This window comes from Anser anser (assembly GCF_964211835.1).
Source record: "Anser anser genome assembly, chromosome: 8".
NCBI lineage: Eukaryota > Metazoa > Chordata > Aves > Anseriformes > Anatidae > Anser > Anser anser.
In genome coordinates this window covers 26,578,865-26,598,587 of record NC_139728.1, presented here as the reverse complement: position 1 = coordinate 26,598,587, position 19,723 = coordinate 26,578,865, and the positions used below count along the sequence as shown (strand labels likewise).

The following is a 19,723-nucleotide window of genomic DNA, read 5'->3' as shown; positions in this document are numbered from 1 at the left end:
GTAAGTGTCTGGCTGTAAGCAGGGGCATAGCCCTAAACAAACACAGGGGAGCCTGCCGTGCTAAAAATTAAGTGCTCTGCTAGACTCCATCTGCAGGACTCGTTTCGGCTGTTTACCATTGAGTAAATCAAGCCTGTTCCCGTGGAAGTTAATGGGATCAATGGTGGTGTGAAAGCAGAATGAAACCTCGCATGCTTGAATCCTGCATGCTTAACACAGTCCATTTTTTCCTGTTTCAGGTCATCTACTCTTTCTCACATCTTGCTTTGCAAGTGCATTTCTTCAAATAAGTCACGGATCAAAACTATAAAATGTTATCTGTCAGTGTGGGTGCAATCTGCAATCCCTGTGCCGTTCAGGTAACCTTAGCAAATTGCCATTCACTTGGGAAATCGGGTACCTAGCCATCCTACTGATGTTACGGATTTGTTCTTGCTTTATTTCTCCAGATTATTACTTACATAATGAATGGGCTAATAGTTGCTGTATGGTTTCCTTATCGGTTTCTTTCTAGAAGCCACGTGTAGGCAGAAGCTCAAGAAGATAATACAGGATTAAATAATTGTAATACCGTGGCGTAGTGCAAAAACAGGGGCAGTTGCAGTGTTTGAAGGATGCTGTGCAATTAAACCAATCCAGGAGTGTTACAGGGTGGAGATGGATGGGTCCTCCCTAGCCCTTATTCTCTGCAGTTAAAATCTTCCCATGGCCCATTGGATAGGTTTGCAAGGACAGAGCTTTCCTGCTGCTGTAAGTTGCAGCTGGATTTATTCCAGTGTCACCGAGCTCTGAGCCTAGCTCACTGTGCTGGCATTTATTAATGCCTCATGATTGCGTATAGCTTAGTTTGGTATCCCCCATCAGTAAATTTGGCTAAAGTTTCACAAATTAGAAATGTTTTGACTTCATTAGCCCCTCTGGTCAGTACCAGCTCTTTAGATAAACACTGTGTATCTTTAAATAAGCATCCAAGGTCTGGGTTTGGTTTGTTGTTTTGTTTTTTCGGTATCCAGTGGAGCTGTTTGTGCCTCCGCTCGCTGTGACTCAGCGTGGGGTCTCGCTGCCTTCGCTCGGCAGCGCAGGTTTACTGCGCCCAGCTGGAAGGGGGTTGTCAATGGGAACAGAAAAGCATGGGGAGGTGCTGGAAAAATTCAGTTAACGTTTCACTGCAGTTAGGAAGGGGAAAATGAACATAAGTGTTAACATCATAATTCTCTAACATCCAGGATTAAACAAAAAAGAGGGAAAAGACAGGATGTGGTCCAGCAGGTTACAATTGTGGGTGCCTGTAATGGAAGTGATTTTCAAAGTTCCTGCTAAACACAGTAAGGGATACTTTTTTAAGCCAAAGCAACCCTTAAAGAGCTGTACTAAGTGTTTGTTTCCTTGTGGGCTGCAAGTTTCTGCTGTGAGAAAGGAGAAAGTTCATCCTCAACCCTCAGTGCAAATCTGCAAGAAAAAACACAGGTGTGGAGAGACAGGTGTGCCTTGTGCCTGCAAGAGCCTCCAGGACAGACTCTTGTCAGGGTGTGCCACGAAGTCCTGTGGTGGCTATCACACCAAAGGGGCTGCAGCGGCGCAGCCTCTGGGCTCATTATCTCTTGTGGACGATGCAGTGTGACAGCGAACGGCTGATGACATCTAACACTGTCCTTCCCGTTAAAAGGCAGCGTGGTGATTACAGCCATCCATTTCCTGGAGGCCTCCAAGCAGCAGGGATTAAGGAGAGCCAGACAGCGGTGCCGCATCTCCCGACCAGAGGCCGTGCTGCTGCGGGGCGTTGGGTTACCTCCCCGGCAGCCGGGCCTCAGCCCACAGGCTGTGTGGTGGCCAGAGCTTGCTGTCATCATGAGGTCTGAGGTTCCCTCAAAGAAACCAGATTGTTAATGTATACAGAGAGCAAGAGGGGTAACCTCAAAGGATTGAGTATGACTGAATGCGTGTGGTCAGCGGAGCTGTTTGTGCAGGCTGGGCACAACCTCGTGAGCTTCCTGCACGCAGGAGTGGGGAATTTGCTGGGCCTCAGATGCACATGTCATTCTGCAGTCCAGAATGCTGCTCTGATAGGTTTGTGGCTACTGTTTTATATTTGGAAATGCCTTTTTCTTGAGAACTGGAAGGGTTAACTCTAAGCATTAGTGTCCATTAGAGGTGTGAAGCCCAGCTGAAGGTCTGCAGGAATCTCTTGGGTTTTGTGCGGGGTTGTGGGGTGAGGCTCAATAAGATGCACCTGGGGGCAGGCAGAGCTTTGGTTGCAGACCTGCACGTGCTGTTGGAAGAGGCAGATAGATTATATCAAGTTAAATCTTGTTCCTTCCTCAGTGCAGCTTTTCCTTCACATGATTAGTCAGCTTTAGGACATATTGCCACGCTGCGAACGACACCATCTATGGCAATTACCAGAACTGGGCACTGCACTGTCACTGGAGGCAGGTAGGTGAAGCCTTGGTTAGCCACAGGCCTGAGCTGCAACTTCTGCCTTGCTACTAGGCAGCCTCTGTGGAGGCCCAGCTGATGTTCCTAGGGCTCTGGCTTTGTCAGGGGTTCTTTGTGAGACAGTTACGGACATCTCTTACGCTTGGAGCAATTCAGTCTTTGGTGATTTTAAAGGTACTTACTGAGTCCAGCGGAGATGTGTGTAAGCTCTCCATCCAGCCCTACCAGGGTGTCCAACGCTGACAGTTCCAAATCGTCAGCGTTTGCCTAACTGCTGCAGTCACCTGGTGCTGCCACGCTGTCAGTCAGGGGGTTGCTGACTCCTGAAACAAATGCTGTCCGTGTAATTAGTATGTGTAGCAGCAGAAGGTTTTAATTATATGGTTAAATACACAGGAATACGGGATTGTCATATGGGATCAGTCTATTGGCCCTTTGTGGCTGACATCCTGCCTCCAGCAGAAGCTAGTGCTGGATATATTAGTGCACAACACTTAATTTCTTTGTGCTGTCAGAGCAGCATGCGCATGCTGTTACAGAAAAATCTCCCTTCTTGCTTTGCTGAAGCCAGTTTGCAGTCTGAAGAATAATTCCTCCTCTGTGAACCCTTTCACTCTGCTGCAGTTCAGGTTAACCCACTGACTGTGTATTTGATGATGTTTGCTAGGCAAAGGATGTAAGACGAATGAGCTCTGTTATTTTTTCCCTGACTTTAACAGGAGACTTGGTCTCTGTAGAATTTCCTGAAGTTTGTTTGTGGTTTCACTGTGCCTTTCAGTGCTTCCCTGTACCTAGTGGAAATTCATTTCATAGGTGACCAAGTAGAGTGCTACCAGAGTATTTGTGTTCCTGTTACTCTTTCTTTTTGCCTTTTCTTGTGAATAATTCTTAAGAAAATCCATCTTGCAGATTTTGGTGATCATTTTAGGTTCAGTTTAGGTTAATAAGTTTTTTTTCCTTGTTTTTACTTCCCATTTAATTAGGCATTGACTGCTTGCAACTGGTTATACTGTTCTGATCTGGAGATGCCTAAAACAGTAAACACAAGCTGTGTTTTAGTTCACAATAGGTGCGGGAGGTCCTGTTCTGTCTCTAGCAGTGAGTATGAAAGGGATGAAGAGAGCAAAGCATTCTTCCTGGTGCCAAAACCCATGCAGGATGTGTGCAGCTCTTCATACTCCATAGTGTGGATGCTGTGTGGCGGGGAGAATTGTTGTTCATTTCCCACTGTGACTATCCTGCCCCCCTCTTGAGCAGGAGGTCATTGAGCAGGTGAATACCAGTCTGCGTAAGAAATTGTATCTGTGACTGTCTGTGAGCCTCAGACCAAAGCTCTGCAGCTTCAGCCTGACTCGTCAGGTGAGCCGAGGAGCCTTTGGTGTGGCTGTAGCTGTGGTCAGCAAACGAGTGTCTCTTCTGTGGTAGTTTCTGATAGCTCTTCAAGAGAAATCGGTGACACCTGCAAAAGCTGCGGTCTTAAGCTACAGCTTAAGCCTGTTCAACTGGCACAAGAGCTTTTTCTGAATAAAGCGTTCCCATAAAGCTGCCATGGCAGTTTTTGTTTCTCAAGTTATAGACCAATAACGTGTTTATCTCGAATTGGTATATCGAGCTGGGGGGGGAGTCATAAACCAGTGGCTGAAATGCATGTTATAAAAAGGGCCCTGAAGGCCTCAGGAAGCTGAGATGCTGGCGCCGCTTTGGATGCGTGCTCGCAGCTCGGCGCAGCGAGGTGCAGGACCTGCCTTCCTGCACCCTGCACGTCCCCGTCACTTGGTGAGCGCACGTTGCAGTGTGCCATAATTCACCTTAAGCGGGGGGCATTATCTTGTGTTTTCATCGTGAGTGCTGATAAAGGGTTTAGAGATCCCACTGGACTGAGGGATGAGCCTAGCAGGAATTTTCCCTGTTACTCACTACTCTTTTGACCCTAACTGGGTTGGAAGGAAGAGGGTGGAAAGAGGGGGCTCTAAAGGTTTTAGGTATGATTGGTTTAGATGTGGTTGTGGGGGTTTGTTTCCCCTAATTTGGGAGCTGTTGTTTAGGACTTGAGATAATAGATATTCTCAGTGTGTGAGATATGCTGGAGGCTAATTGATTCGTGGTCAAATTAAGCGTTGCATTTTCACAAGTGGAAAAAATGACCTTCAGAAGTTTGTCCTCCCAGGTCCACCCCTACGCTAACCCCACGCCTTGGTTCACAGCACCTTCCCCTGGGCTGCTGCAGTGAGAAATCACTGCCATGACTACGGGATTTGGGAGGGGGGGTGTTTGTTCTTTTTCTTTTTTCTTCTTCATAAAGAAGCAGCACTGCAGGAAAGGTAATAGTGTAATGTTGGGCTCTACCCTTAGCTCCATCAGTTTCTGTGAGAACTTTCAACAATGCTTGGTGAATTGTGCAAATGAAGCAATCATCCAGTACTGCAGACAACATCCTGACTTAATAGGTTAAGATAAGTAGGAAGGGGTAGTATTTAGGAGACATATCTCACATCCTGAGAATAAAGGAGTACAAACTCTTGCTATATTGATGCATTTCCTTCTTCAAGGTATAGAGACTTTTTTTTGAGGTGATGCATACTAAATAGATCCTGCTATTTAGTTATCTTGCTGGATATTTACAGAAACCCATGAATTACACAGCTGCGTGTATAAGTTTGAGGCTTTATATGCAGTCCACATACAGCTTTCCTGCATGCCCTCACAGGAAGGGAAGATGAGAATGAAAGCGTAATGAACATAGCTGGATGCTCAATTCTTATTCACAGCATTTTGTAGCTGTAATTCACAAAAGGTATAGAAACTACTTATCTTTCAATTTATTCTTTCTTTGCTCAGAGATTGGTTAACAAAGGCACATTCTCCTTCCCTTTTGTTTGGTTCGGAGACTCTATATCACAGCCATAGGTATTGTACTGGAGTAAAATGGATCTAGCAGAGGCGCTGGTTGTGATTAATTTGGTTCAAAACGTCCCCCTTTAAAACCCTGCTTTCAGTTGTCCCAGTTCAGCTCTCCAGACCCCAGAGTAGTCTGCATCTGCTTCAGAAGAGATTTTATTGATGAAGTGAAAGATAAGCTATTTATTAGAGACCTAAGGAAAACACCATCTCACCTGTGCATGTGTGTTTGGTCCTCACTGAAGAACTTGAGTCATTAATGACTTGAAATCAGGGATGGCTTTGCATTTGTGTTGAAGATGAGCTTTTAATATCCTCATTAAAATTTGGCTGGGCGTGAATCTTTGTGAATATCCCTGTAGAAGCATGCTTAGATTCCATCCTGGAATTGTAATATTCGATTTTTTATTTTTTTTCCCTCTCTCCAAATCCTGAGAATAATCTTTGAGGATTTCTGTTTAAAGGGCATTGAAGGCACAGTGAAGAATTGACAATAGGAGCTGTGTTTTGCAGCCTCTGATACTATTTTAATCTAGCTCTTTATCTGAACTTGAAATATCTTACATGTGATCTGAAGCTGGAGATAAAGCTCCCTGAGCTCTATCTCCGTAAAAGGGATTGTACTTTGCTAGAATAAAGAAAGTATGACAGATGATTTAGAGGAAAATAAAAATAAAAATCAAGACAGAATTTTTTTGACATTTACATTAGAACTGTACTGTAAAAGTGAACGTCTCTGGTCTGTGTTTCACCTGCTCGTGTTGGGAACAAGCAGGTAGCTCGTGCTTCTGGCCTGGTAATAGGATGAGTGCAAAGTCCAAAATCTTGTGGGTGGGTCCAAGTTGTAAAGAAATTTTAATAGTTCAGTGGAAGACTTTGCTTTTTTAATAATGGTTGATGTGATTTAAAACATCAAGTAGAGAACATATTGTGCATCGCTTTCATATAATTTTGACTGATGATGGCTTACAAAGGATATATCTAAATTAGGCTATTGTGTTCTCTTTTTTTTCTTTTTGATAAGCGGTGAGACAGCTCTTTGTAAGACTTTCTGCAGCACCTGCTAGAGGGTATCATTTACTGCTAACAAAAGTGATTGTTTGCTGTACCTCCTGTTGTAAGTACGGGGACTGCCGCACATCTTTGAGCAACGTAAGCGCAGTGCAGCAGATGTTGGCCATCTCTTCACAGGTAGTGCAAACCTAATTCTGGTATTAACACTTTCTTCTTGCAGTGTGATTACTCTGATTCCACAGTAATTTTTTATATCACTGTAGTTGACTACAAAATTAGGCCCCCTGTGTTTACTGATGAAATAATGATTCCCGAATACAGCTTTTTAGCTCTGCTGGTATTCCCACAGTTATCCAAACTCCAGTTGTTCGGGAACTTCTGTTGCGTTGGCATGTTCTTCTGTGCACCCCTGTTGCTGCTGTACTGAGGGACTGGACTGCACCAAAATGCATTTCACAGTTGCATCTCTTCCATGAGCTGCTGAACGTCTGTTACACGATGAGGATTTCTCATCTGCACTCACTCAGAGCTCCTCTGGCTGTGCACGATGCATGCTTAAATGTCAAATCTTACTGCCAGCAGCAGTTTGCTTGCTCTTATTTAGTTCTAATGGCAGTAACAGGTTAATTTGTGTATCTTATCTATGAGAGTTATTATTACTAATTTGTTCCATGCTATATTTAATTTTGGCATGGGATACTAGAAGTAACAAATCCAGCTAAGAGAAGTATTTCCACAGCTGTGGTAGTAGGATGGACCGGACCCTGACTACAGAGGTATTTCTGTAGCACTCCAACTGGCTAGAAATTGTGTGTTAGGAAGTAGTAGGGGAGACTTTTCCTTCATCAAACAGGGCCTGGGCACCGAACTGAATTTTGAAGGCGGATTGTGGTCGTACTCTGAGGCGTGCTTGGTCAGATGATTTGGATTTGGGTTTGGGAAAGCAGCTTAACGCAGACTCAAATCATGAGTCATGGATCGCGTGTCCGTGGCTACTGTGAGCCGCTGACGGTGCATGGTGCCTGCAGGACTCGGGTGAACTCGGGGAGGGAGAACACAGTTCGTGCAAGGGGAGGTGGGCAGCTCTGGCAGTGCAGGAACAGCCAAGAAGATGTTGACAGGAACCCAGAGAGCGAGTGCGGGTTGCCTAACCCAAGTTTAGGAGAAGGGGTTGAGGTTTTTGCACATCCCCGTCATGCAGGGTTGCAGAGGGCTAGAGAGCAGTAGGGAAGGTGGGGATGTGAGACAAAGTTGGATCGGTGTGACTTGCAGGAAGGCAGAGGGTGGAGGTTGAGGGGCTTCGTGAAAGAAGCAGGAAGAAAACATGAAAAGCATAATAATATTCTGAACATTGAATTCAATCTGAAACCAGCCTTCCAGACCTGGAGGCTCACTTTTTATGATCCCTTGGCTTTAGCCTGAATATAGTCAATCCTCCTTTCCTTGCAGAAAGCGCTGGGTTTTATATTGCATCACGGAAAGTTGATGACTGCTGCTGTGCCAAATACTTCGCAGCTCTTTGCGTTGGCGTAACAGCTTAATTCAGGGGTCACAGAAGTAAAAACAGTTTAGTGCCTCTGAGAGTAAGCAAGTAATTGAGGTGGTGATGTCCCCTAAGGCTAATCACATGGACTTGTCCCTGTCCCTTGCTGATGGTGAACCTGACGTGCAGCTGACCTCTTCTTTTTATTTTGGCACTGTATCTGCTGTATGTTATGTTTCCCTGCGCTAAAGTAATACCTGGTCTTTGGTTTGAGAGTTGCTTAGTGGCTGAGATGCAGATGAACCTAGTGACCAAAACCAGACCCTCGTGTGCCAGGGACTAGCCAAGTCATCTGGGTCCCTCTGAAACTCGTTTATCTTACCAGCATTACTTACTTACCCCTCTCCCGGTAAGTTTTAGCCCTGTTTCCTGGCTGAATGAGAGCCACTGTGGGGGAGGCATGCTCTGAGGTACTCACAGCACCCTCACAGCAGATGTTCACCAAACAGCTCCTCTGTGCCCTGGTTGTGCTCCCAGCTATCTCCTGTGCGCGCTGCAGAGCCCCCACACCATTTTGAGTATAACCCTTAATGAGCCACTCATTTGCCTTGTATTTTGGAGGAGCTCCTGTCGAGTTATGGCCCATCTGTGCTGTTCTGCAGACCTACTGCCTGCGGTCTCTTGCTCTGCACTCCCTTTTTTTGGGAGGTCAGGAAAGAAAGTGTGAATGGTTTTCTTGCTTGGCTCTTGAGACAGTATTATCTTATTGCCCTCTTTGTTGTACAGGGAATAAAGCAGGTGATTTTCACTTCGCTTTCCTGGCCTCTCCAAGCAGAAGACAGCTGGGCTTGCCTTTCCCTAGCAGCTGGGGTTTGAAACCTTTCACACTGTCTTAGTGACTTGATGATAACAAGTCCCAGGTAACACAGTGAAGGACACGAGCATCCCTCCTGAAAGCAGAGGCTCGTGTAGCTGAACTGCAGTTCCCGTTGCTACTGTAGATGCCGTCCAGATTTCTTGAAATCATGTCATGGGAGTGTTTATAAGGCAGAAATTGTCAGCTTGCTGTGAAGTTTCACTGGAAGTGTAGAAATAATAGAGTAAAAATGCATTATTAATACTGAGATTCCGGATACAAATGGAAACCACTTGACAGTTTTCAAGCGTGCTGTGAGTTTTAGGCAGAGAAAAAGAGCAGAAAACTGCCGGGGAGGGAGTGAGGGGGAGATGTGTAAATCAAGGAGACATCACAGGTTGTGGTGGTTACTGTGAAACAGAATTAAAGATGTGCTCTCTGCTTCAGGTGACAACGTGGAAGATTTGTGTTAATGCGTTACAGGCTCTTGTGCCACGGGCAGTGACCCCTTCCTGCCAAGAAGTGACAGCGAAATGCACCCAGGATGCTGACTGCCCTGAAAGGGATGCAGCAGACAAATGGGTGAGATGAGAGGGCAGCACCGCAAAGCATGTGCTAGGAGAGGAGGTGCAAGCCTACGAAAGACAATAGCAGGCCTCCGTAGGAAGAATGAATCTCGTCCGCCCTTTGATGATGCCCATGAAACATAAACAACTAGATGTTACCAATGTTGTGTGCAGAAAGGAGGGCGGTGGTTTTAACAGGAAACTGAAAGCAGTTGCTGTCCCACAGAACCAGCTGCAAATGCCTTCCACCCGTGCTGGTAAAGTCCTGCCTCAGAGATGCTTCCAGTTCTTTGTCGTGACAGCTCTTCTTTCAGTGTCTTTAAGACACTGCTAGAAGTGCAAAGATCCCAGTAAAAGCTTACTGCTGTGTTCCTGGTGTGCTCATGGCTCCTGTGAAATCCCTTTCATTCATTTCACGTGCTCTGCTCTCAGCTTTTGCTTTAACGTGGATGAAGGTTGAACGTTTTCTTCTTTCTTGCTATAAATTGCGACCTGGTGATACCCAGCACAGCTGGGAGACCAACCTCTTGGTTGGATGAGTTTCACAAGAACATTTGAGGTGGCACTAATGAATGCTGAGTAGTACCCCTAGAAACCAAGCTGGATTTCTTTCACTGGGGTGTCACTGGTGGCTTCACTGGAGCTTGTTCGTGATTTGCCCTGCAGCAAGTAAGAGCAGTCCTCAGCCTGAGAAAGCAAGCTGAGCGAAAGCCACAGCAAGAGAAAAGTGACCCTGAGAGAAAACTGCTAATTATATATTTTTACCCTGTTGCATTATAGATGGCATCATCCACATTAGCCACTATTCATGAGCGTTCCCCAGGGCCTGAATTGCTTCTGGACAAGGAGAAGAGTTTGGGGCTTTTATAGTGGCTGCTTAGTTAAGTTACAGAATGAAATATATGCCATGTAATGCTTTTGGACAAATTCAGTGGTTCTTAGCTGCTTTTGCCTGCCATTTGTCTTCTGTAGCCCTAAGTAACTTCTGTAGCAGACAACAATTACAAGACCAAAATAAAATCCTGGACAGAGGATGAGAGTGATCTGCCCAAAGAGGGCATGAGCGGAGCACAGCGTTTCCTTTGTGGAGGAGGAGGGAGGTTGGTCAGTGAATTCCCAAAGAAATTTGTTCAAGTCTTTTGCTTTAAATGTTGGCAGGTGGCTCAGTTGTCTGTGTGCACAACTGGGAGCCAGGATTAGTGTTGCGAAGTTGTTCTGCTCAGTGATCCTTTTAAAACATTATTGAGGCCCCAGCTCTTATTCTTTGGTACCTCTTACAAGGCGAGATTTATCCCAGATGAGAGCTGGTAACAGATCGAGCGAAGTCTGCTCGTGCTCCGAGGGTAGGAAGGGAGTGGGCAGAGGCAAGTGGGAAAAGAGGCGCTCTGAAGAAAGGCGAGAACAAGTTATTTTCCGTAACTCTTCTCAGATTAAATCAGCGCTGCATTTGAGAGCTGTAGAAGAGGTTAGTGCCTAGACATGAACATGGCTGGCAGCCTCAGACCAACTCAATGTACACCACAGCTTACCTTACTGTGAGAGGTGGTCTGTCTCCTGGGAAGGTGGTTAGGATTGGGTTTGTCATGAGGTGCATTCAGCTGCTTGGCTTTGTTTTCCTGGAAAAAACAAGACTTGCATGCGCTTCCTCCTGGCATATGGGCGTCTGGTTTCTTTAATTGTGCAATGATTTTACTGCCATTTGAATGAAGAATGGAGGTCTCAAAGCTGTAAGGAAGTAGGTCTCCTGCCTCTTCTTTTTTTTTTTTTTTTGTGGTGGTAAGGGTACAGATTCTGTGATGTCCCAGGGTGCTTGTCTTCAGGTCTCAAAACACTGAATTCATCTGTTGAACATCTGCACCAAATTCATTGGCAACTGAGCTCTGAGAAGTGCAGGAATCATGAAATTAATTCACTGTCACAACAAAGCAAAGTTATTGTTCCTGAGCACTGCTCCATGTCCCTGTGGTGAGCAATCAGTTTTACCCCAGTCAGATGTGAGCTCATTTTGCGGCGAGGAATGACAACGTTCTCCTTGGTCAGTCCTTCACCTCTGCTGCCACAAATCACAGACTGGGTGAGGAGAGCAGGTAGTAATGCACAGGATGGAGTGCTGGGCTTCCTTCTTTGGCATTGCCTATTCGCGACCTCCAAGACTTTGGAAAAGAAACACGTGCACGTAATACAAATTTTAAATTCAAACTGTAGCTGTGTGCCTTTATCTTTTAGGTGTTACACTTCCCTGCAAGAAGCCTGCAGAATTTGCACGTGTTAAATGCACACTGTCCTCGGCACTGTGATAGTGTCACAGGCTGGTCGTTTCTGGGGGTACCAATGCTGCTGTTTCTGTGTGTAAGGCAAGAAGCCTCACAGTGTGCCTTCATCTAACTTGTCATCAGTTCAACTGATTTTTCTAAGACTGCATTTTATACTGTGTTTTCAAACCTGGACAAAGCACAGATGCAGTTTAAGCTAATGCCTCATTTTTATTTATTTAAGTCCCATGCTGCCAACTTGACCCATTTTTTCCATTCTACCGACTGTTCAGATCTCGCAGATTAATTAGTCAAGGAAGGCACAGCTGATCCTGGAGCGAAATCCATACCCACACATTCTGCCTCTCTGTGCTCCAACCTCTTTTTTTTTTTTCCCTCCCTTTTCTGGGATGTAGGCTGCTGGTATTACACTGTGCTGTAATAGACCTGACTAGCCATTATCATCAGCAGTGGGTACCAGCTTAAAAACCCAGTCATCAAAGAACAAAAATGCTGGCAGCTAAATCGAGAAATCCAGCCAGGAGGAAAACGACCCAGAGCATCAGCCAGACGGCTGCTACTCCCTGCGCAGAAGAGGAGGACCATGCAAGACGAGTCAACTAAATGTTGTCTGACATTTAGAACAACTGTTCTGTAGTATTTGGGAATGTTAGAAAGCCCTGCCTAATGCAAATTGCTGTCAGTGCACCTCAAAATGACCACAAACAGGCTAAATTCCCCTGTCCTCTCACGTGTTTGTGTGCGTGTATACAGGCAGCTGATTGTTCCATGTTTTATGTGGGGGCCAAGTCTGTTTATCTGAGCCCTAGGAAGTCTTTAAGCTTGCTTGCTTAAGCCTTGGCAAATCCTGTTACACCTGAGAGTCATTGAACATGCCATTTGTGTTCACATCCCATTGAATTTCGTGTTTGTTTTTTTTTTTCTTCCCCTTTTTTTTGTTCTTTAAAAATGTTATTAACTAGAGCATTAAATGCTGGCCTCCAGCAGGGCTTCTCCATATGCTTACAACAAATGTTTTCTCTGTAGAAAGACGATGTACGTATGTATGTGAGAGAGCACGCGGATATAATGGGGCAGTTCCCAGCTCCAGTCTCCCTGGGAGGTGAAACCCAGGCACTTGGAAACACTTATCAGCTCAAGGAATTCAGATGGAAACAGATTGTAACATCTCCCGATGCACCTTTCACCCGTGGGGAGAGGAGCACTGCAAGCACGCAGCCGGATTTTTCTCCCTTGCGATGCGTGAAGATTGGCCTATCTCCTGGGGGAAGGCAGAGCGCTGCTGCGTGGGGCAGAAAGGTTTTATCAGGCAGGTTGGCCTTCAAAGCCAGTCAAATTGACTTGCCCCTCTCCACTCTTCAGCCAGTCCTGAAGTTCCGTGCTCAAATCGTGCTGCTCAGCAAGTCTCAGGTTGAAGACCGTCTGCCCTTAGCAGCCCTGCACATCTCTGCTTCTGGCCGGGGCAGCGTGGAGGGCTCTGAGGTTCCACTGCTAGCTCTGAGCTGCAGCGTTCCCAGCAAGCATCCCTCTCGTGTGGGAAGCAGGGTTAGAGTCAGTGAAAGCGGCTCTCCTAATGCTATTTCTATGATTATTAGTACCACCTGAGCTTTGCTCTGTGGTTCTCAAGTGTCAGTACTTTGTAGATTATAACTGTCCAGGTAAAGGCAGAGTTGACTGGAGCCGTCTTGAACTGAATGTAACAAATAGTAGTGATATCCCCATTTTGGCTTGTAAATAATTCATAAGCTGACCCTCATTTTATAGACACGTGGTCTTCACCACGATGTGCTATGAAGGTCTTATTTTTATCTAGCGTTTGTGCTCATCAGCTGCTTCACCTTCATAATTTGTTCTGCTGTGGCTGTCACCCAACAGTCTTGGCATTGTTTCTGCTTCCTGCTCAGCAATTGAAATTTAAATGGAGAGAAGCAAATAGAGTAACAAATAATATGCTTTGTTACACATTTTCATGAGGAATAATTGTTTGAACTAAAAGCTTTCAGGATTCATTAACCACTGGGCGTTTGTGGGAACGCTATCAGAGCACCCTTATGAATAATGGAAGGTGAGTGACTGTTGCACGCTGATCTCTGCCCCTTTAGACGCTGCGAGTGTTTGTGACCCTAATCATGTACAACGTAACATCTCCTGATTCAGCTCCTCACTATTGCAAGGAGGTGACTGGAAGGAAGATCATCTGATTCTTCCTCCTGCGGTGGTTTGTAAATAGATGTGAAACAGAAACAGTGCTTAAAATTAAATGTTGCACATACTATTTATTTATTTTAAATGGAAGAACTTTCCTCTGACTTTGCAGACTACCATAGCAAATGTTTTGTCTGACTTCAAGGTGGGGATGGGCAATAAAAGGTGCAGCCTGTGCTGTAGGCCATGTGTGAGAAATCTTTAGCTCAAACAATTTGTTTGGCAAAGCTGTAAATGATGGCAAATGCCATTCACAATCCGTACGCTACATCTGACAACGTTCGGGTTTTATCAACGTGCCTTCGGGAAAGCAACGCTAGTTAATACACTAACTATAAATTATGTAGGCCATCTCAAACAAGTTCAAGTAAAAATAACTCAATACTGTAAAATACCCACTTGTGTTCACAAGTTTTTACATATGTTGCAGAGAAACCGCCTTAATGTTCCAAACACATCGAAAGATGAGGCAAAATGTAACCCAAAGCTAGCGAAGTCTGCCTATATTTCTGTTTATCTGGGCGTTATTGATACTGTGTGTAGTTTTATTTCATCTTTCCTCAGCAATCCTTCTCGTTACCTTGTTAATAGTTTGCAAAGGCTGCCTGGCCTTAGATCTGAACCAGGCCACGCTGCTCCAGCCAAAATAGAGCTGGATTCTGCTCGGACCGGTGTCTGAGGAGGTTTTACAGCATATCTGGGGTGTTAACAATATCCTGGGGGGTTTCAAGCAGTGTGAAGCTGGCAGAGGGGCAGCAGAGCAGCTGAGGGGTGGGACAGAGATGACTCCTGCTCGTGCCCAACTCCAAGGCATGCTCCCCGTCTGCTTTGTAAGCGGGCAGAAGCTGTGTAAGAGCTGATAAAACCGGGACAACCTTTGGACACTCGTGCTCTTTCAGGATAATCCAGAAACTCTAACTAAGCTAATTGCATTATCTCTTAAGTTATTGTCAGATGTTACCAATTATTTTTCTTACGTTAACAGCAGCCTCTATTTGTCACCTCAGAACAGTCTCAGCCCCCTCTTCCCACAACTTGTCACTTCTGCTGTGTTGGTCCCATTGCGTTGGTGTGCAAGTACCTGAAGAGATTTGATTTCACCTGGGACACAATGCTCCTCGAGCCAGGGTCACTCGGGGGTGTTAGGGTTTGTGGCCTGCTGGGGGGGCTCTATGTCCTCGGTCCGGCCTTGTGTAACTCTGGCTCTGTAGCCTCTGCCTTTCAAAACAGTGTGTCAGTGCCACTCGGACTCTTTAATAGTTGATGGTCACTGTTCTGCACGATGCCTGTGGGGAAGCATTTTCATCTATTTATCTTCCAGCTCAGGTTTCTTGGCTGTTCTGACATGATAGACAGCGGATTCTGCTTGACAAGCCTAGCCAGGTCAGTGCTTCGCGTGATCAGGGCCTGTGCTAACCAGTTGGTCGGGCGCTTTTCCAGCGATCGTTTCCTGACTGCTTTGATAGCTACTTCGGTACGTCTCAGTATCTAATGGCTTACAAAGCACGTGAAATTTCATAACATCAGGGCTCATTTTCATAATACCAATTTGCAGTAGCTAGATAACTCTTAATTTTCTTTTTATTGCTCTAATAATTGTTCTAGAAGGTTAATAACTAGTCTGGCAGCACCAGCAGTGCATTAGCAAGTGTTTCTTGTCAAAGTGCCTGTCCTTCTGTCTGTCTGGGCCTGCTCTTGCCCTGTGAGCAGCCCATGGAGACAACACACGTGGAAGTCTTTCTTGCACATTTATTCTTATGGGTTTTGGTGCTCTCTTTGGTGAGAGCAGAGCTGTCACCTGTGTGATTGCATGGGATTTACTCTTTGTGTCACGGGTAGATAGTTCCCTTTCTCCCCCTTCCATCCCTTCGAAAGTCTGAATTTCATTTATCAGCTTAGTGTTGCGGAGTATACTGCCAGTCCTGTAGCAATGACTGCAGATTTATTTTCTCCTGGAAATGATGTTATACTTCTAGTCTGAACTTCGCTTCAACTTAAAGCCAATGGAGCATGGTAGTCTTGCCTGTTTTGCTCTTCACATCTTCACAAGCTGCAAAACCTGATCCTTCTTATTTCTGTAAGAAAATTATATCTGTATTTCTTGTAATCTGTTAAGGAAAGCAAGTTTATAAAAAGATCCCGTCAAATTAACCAACGTTGATTGTCTTAAAATGAAAGATGAGTGTGGTTCACTCTCTTAGATTAGTTAGAACTGATATCAGGTCGACAGATCAATAAGCACTAATTTATTGTTCAAATTCTGACATAACATTGGCTTTCTCTGAGTCTCCTGAATGATATGAGTATTCCAAGATTTAATGAAAATAAACAGTAATTCTTTTGTTGTCTCCTCTCAGCCAGTTCTCTTAAACTCTTGAGTATAGGTTGCTGCCCTAACCAGATTAAATTTAATAACTGCTCTTAAACATCCTTGTGACACTTGTTAAAATTGAAGTATTTTGTTGGCTTATGCTATGGAATTGAAACTGTTTTGGAGCACATCTACATTATTGCATGTTTTTAGCATGCTTTTAATTGTCGTTAGTCTTTAATTTTGCTGGAGAATTTCTTCTTGCATCATCTGGTTTTGAGTGTTGCTTTCAAGAGTTCCTGCCATGTATTTCCATGTATTTATCGCTATCAGCTTTTCTTTTTGCTGTTTCTCCCTTCTTTTTGAAATAAGTCTGTAGTTTTATTGACTAGGAAATGAACACGAACACCCGATAATGTTCTAGCCTTACATATGAGGCAAAGACTGGCTTGTTTTGGTTTGTAAGCAGCCTTTCAAGCAAACTGTGCTCTGTATTCTGAAGAAAGTTAATGCACGCGTTTGCTGTTAGCTGGCATAGAAGTAAGTGCTGCTTTATTATTAAAAACATGCTGAGGGTGGCGTGTATGTCCTATGGTTGCTAATAACCGTTTCATTATTAATTTTCCAGTGATGTGATTTAGTAACAGCCCTTTACCACAAAGATAATTTAGCTGATAAATTATACCTAATTTACGTGTGGTGTGCGCTTCCAAAATAGACAAAGTTGGAGCGTATTTTATAAAGAAAAGCCCATTAGAGAATAAAAGTTAGTTTAGTTCTTATGACTGGGGGGGGAATGCTTGTGAATATTCCATGCTTTTTCTTTATTTTCGTTGTCTGGTTTCGCACTGCTCCCCCCGCGTGTCACCTGGGCTCGCAGGGGTGTCGCTGACTCACTTCTTTGGGGGAGGTTTCTGAGCCGTGATTCTCGGTTATGGATTAAGAGATTTCGCTGCATAACTGCATCAGCATTGCTGAATACTTAGCAACAAGGAGAGCTCCTTCTCTCTTCAGTGTTTTTAATAAAACAGAAGTTTCTTGTTGCCATCTAATAGGTTTAAATACAATTAAGAAGAAATCCCTTCCATTTCAGTTAATCAGATTTTTGCTACCCGTGATAACGTAACCTTGCTAGTTCTGACATGTTCGGAGGGAGATGAAACCTGTGTGTTTAATTTTAAAAAGAAAGGCAGAAAAAATGTGCGGGAACTTCCCTGGTGGCTCATAAAAACAAGAGGGAGGAAAAAAGGCGCAATAAATTTACTTCCTTTTACAGCTCATCTTAAAGCAGAATGCGTAAGAAAAATACATGCAAATTCATACACAAACATGATTATATTTTCACTACAGTTTTTTTGCAAAATTTACTAGAGATATTTGTTTCTGATCTTATTTATTACTTTCAAGACCTATGGCAAGAATATTGTTTGACAAACACTATTTTTTTTTTTAACCACTTCCCTAAAGAGCACCCTGGTAACTCTCCAGGGATTTACCATACTGCTGACTGCAGGAAGAAATTTATTTGCAACCTAGGCAATAAGTTAAGAACAAATCCCAAGTGATTGTGGAAACTGCTGATGCTGAATTGCCTGGAAACAGCACGTTTGGAGCATTTGGGGATTTCGGCTGGTGGCATGTGGACACTGAGAGCCTGTTGGGTTTGGGAGCAGAGGGAGTCCGGTGCTCAAGAGGCTTCTGCAGCAAAAGCTGAAACTGTCTCTGCCTTGGGCGATCAATAGCTCAAGATTGGCAGGTCTCTTGTACTTGGCTGTAGTTTTGTAGCGAGGACTGTCTGACACTTCTGATTTTAAGACAAACTTTCCAGTGTTTTAACATTTACCAAACTGTGACCTTCTGGCCTGACCTTTTCTGTGTGTACTGTATGTGTTTTTCAAGTTTTTGTTTCTTTAATATGTACAGATTTTTAGTTAAAACAAGTTAGAGACTGTTGGGAGAGCACTATAAAATGTCACAAGTGAATTGGCAGCTTTGCATTCAGTGGAGAGATTGGATAGTGTTTGCTGAGGATCAAATACCAGGTATGGAATTAAAATGAAGGGAAATACTCAGTAACTCCCTGTTCTGTAAATGAGACACAGCTGTTAGGGAAAGAAAGTGGTCCAGGAATATTAAGTCCATATAATTCTGCAGATACACAGGGGAGCTCAATTAAGGTTGTTCAGGAAATCTCGCTTGACAGCTTGCGTTGACTGTGTGATTTTTATAAACTTGGTGTTCTTTGAGAACAGTAATTGTGTGTGTTCTGAAGCTATGTACAATGGATATCCTTGCTTCGGGGGAACCTGCGAGCAAGAGCCGTGCGATGCATTCAGCTCACGTTAGGACAGCTCTTGCAGGATGCCGATCTCGCTAACAGAGCAGCCAGAACAGCACTGGAGGGCAGCGTGGCCAAAATTCACACATTTGGGTGCGCGTGGCCCTCTGGCTTTTGGGAGAGGGCTCACTGCATGCTCCTCGATCCCGCCTGCTTCTTGCTGAGCCTCGTAGTCTCTGCATTGAACATTTTTAAGGCAGGACGATGTTCGTAGAAGCCTGTGGGTTGTGGGCAGTGGTGGGAGTGCAAAGCAGATGTAGATGCTGGGCTGTCTCTGAGACGGCTGCAGCCCTGTGGGTTGTTTGAAGGCTGCCCTGTCCTCCTTTTATAGGTTTTCTTAACCTGCCAGCTGGAAGGGTAGTGGGGGCGATAGCCTTCAACTTGTTAATGAGAGTTCTGCTACTATGGAATGACACCGAATGGCAAAAAAAGCATGGCACTGTGGCACCTCAAGTATTGTGCTGGGCTCTGTGGGACACAGCAGTAGGGAACTGTCCAGATTTCACTCTTGAACTCGCTTCATGAGGTTCTTTGCCACAAAATGGAAGTCAGTACTTGTATAGGTAGAAATACATTCATATATGTGTATTTTGAAAATGTAGGTGGTTACTTCCCTTAATATAATAGTTTTCTCCTTACATATTCCTACAGAGGAAAGTAATTTGCTTGTGATCCAGTTATGCACAATGTAATCTTTCAAATGGTTGCTTTCTTTATTCTTATTTTGGTTTGTTTTTAAAACTAGCATTTTGATCTGGATGCCAGTTGGCATTCGGCATGGGGGAACAGAATCATCAGCTTTGTCAATATTTTATCCTGATGTGTTTGTTCAATGTAAGTTGAAATAAATTGTCATTTTCTTTCCTCCACAAAACCAATTACAATTCTGTCATCTGTTTAGGATTAATATTACTACATTTATCCCCCTTTCCAGATAAGTATTCCATTTGGTACACAGGTATTCCAATTCAGGCTTATGTGTGTGCTGAGGTTTCATCAATTTCTATTAAATCACTGTAGCTAATTGTTATAAAAATTTGTGTACATCTCCTTAATTTGAGTTAAATGTGGCTTATATTGATCGAGCTTGAATAATTTCCTCCCTAGGCATAATTAAAATACTGCAAAATCAAGATTACAAGTGTCCAGTCAAGTGATTCCTCTCCTGTGTTTTATACTGAGATATTAATATGGGCTTTGTATAAACTTGTAAAACCCTTTAGACAGAAAAATGGTGAGAATTTTTGGTGACACTGAAGGTGGTAGGGATGGGGGAGATCAGGAACCTCCTCACACAAAGAGACTCGTACCTAGGTTTTAAATAGCAGCTACTTCTTGAATTC

At 44.2% G+C, this 19,723-nt stretch overlaps 1 protein-coding gene and 1 long non-coding RNA gene across 3 annotated transcripts in view; both read left to right on the top strand.

Moving 5' to 3' along the window:
* LOC310903572 overlaps positions 1–17,802 on the top strand; it is a 65,318-nt gene extending 47,516 nt beyond the window's left edge. Inside the window, exons 2-3 of the long non-coding RNA XR_014587607.1 lie at positions 240–2,433; positions 9,135–17,802. This is a non-coding gene — a long non-coding RNA (uncharacterized lncRNA). The remainder of the gene's footprint in view (positions 1–239; positions 2,434–9,134) is intronic.
* The window catches only part of LRP8 (LDL receptor related protein 8), a 173,059-nt gene that overhangs the window by 48,443 nt on the left and 104,893 nt on the right, over positions 1–19,723 (top strand). The window lies entirely within an intron of this gene.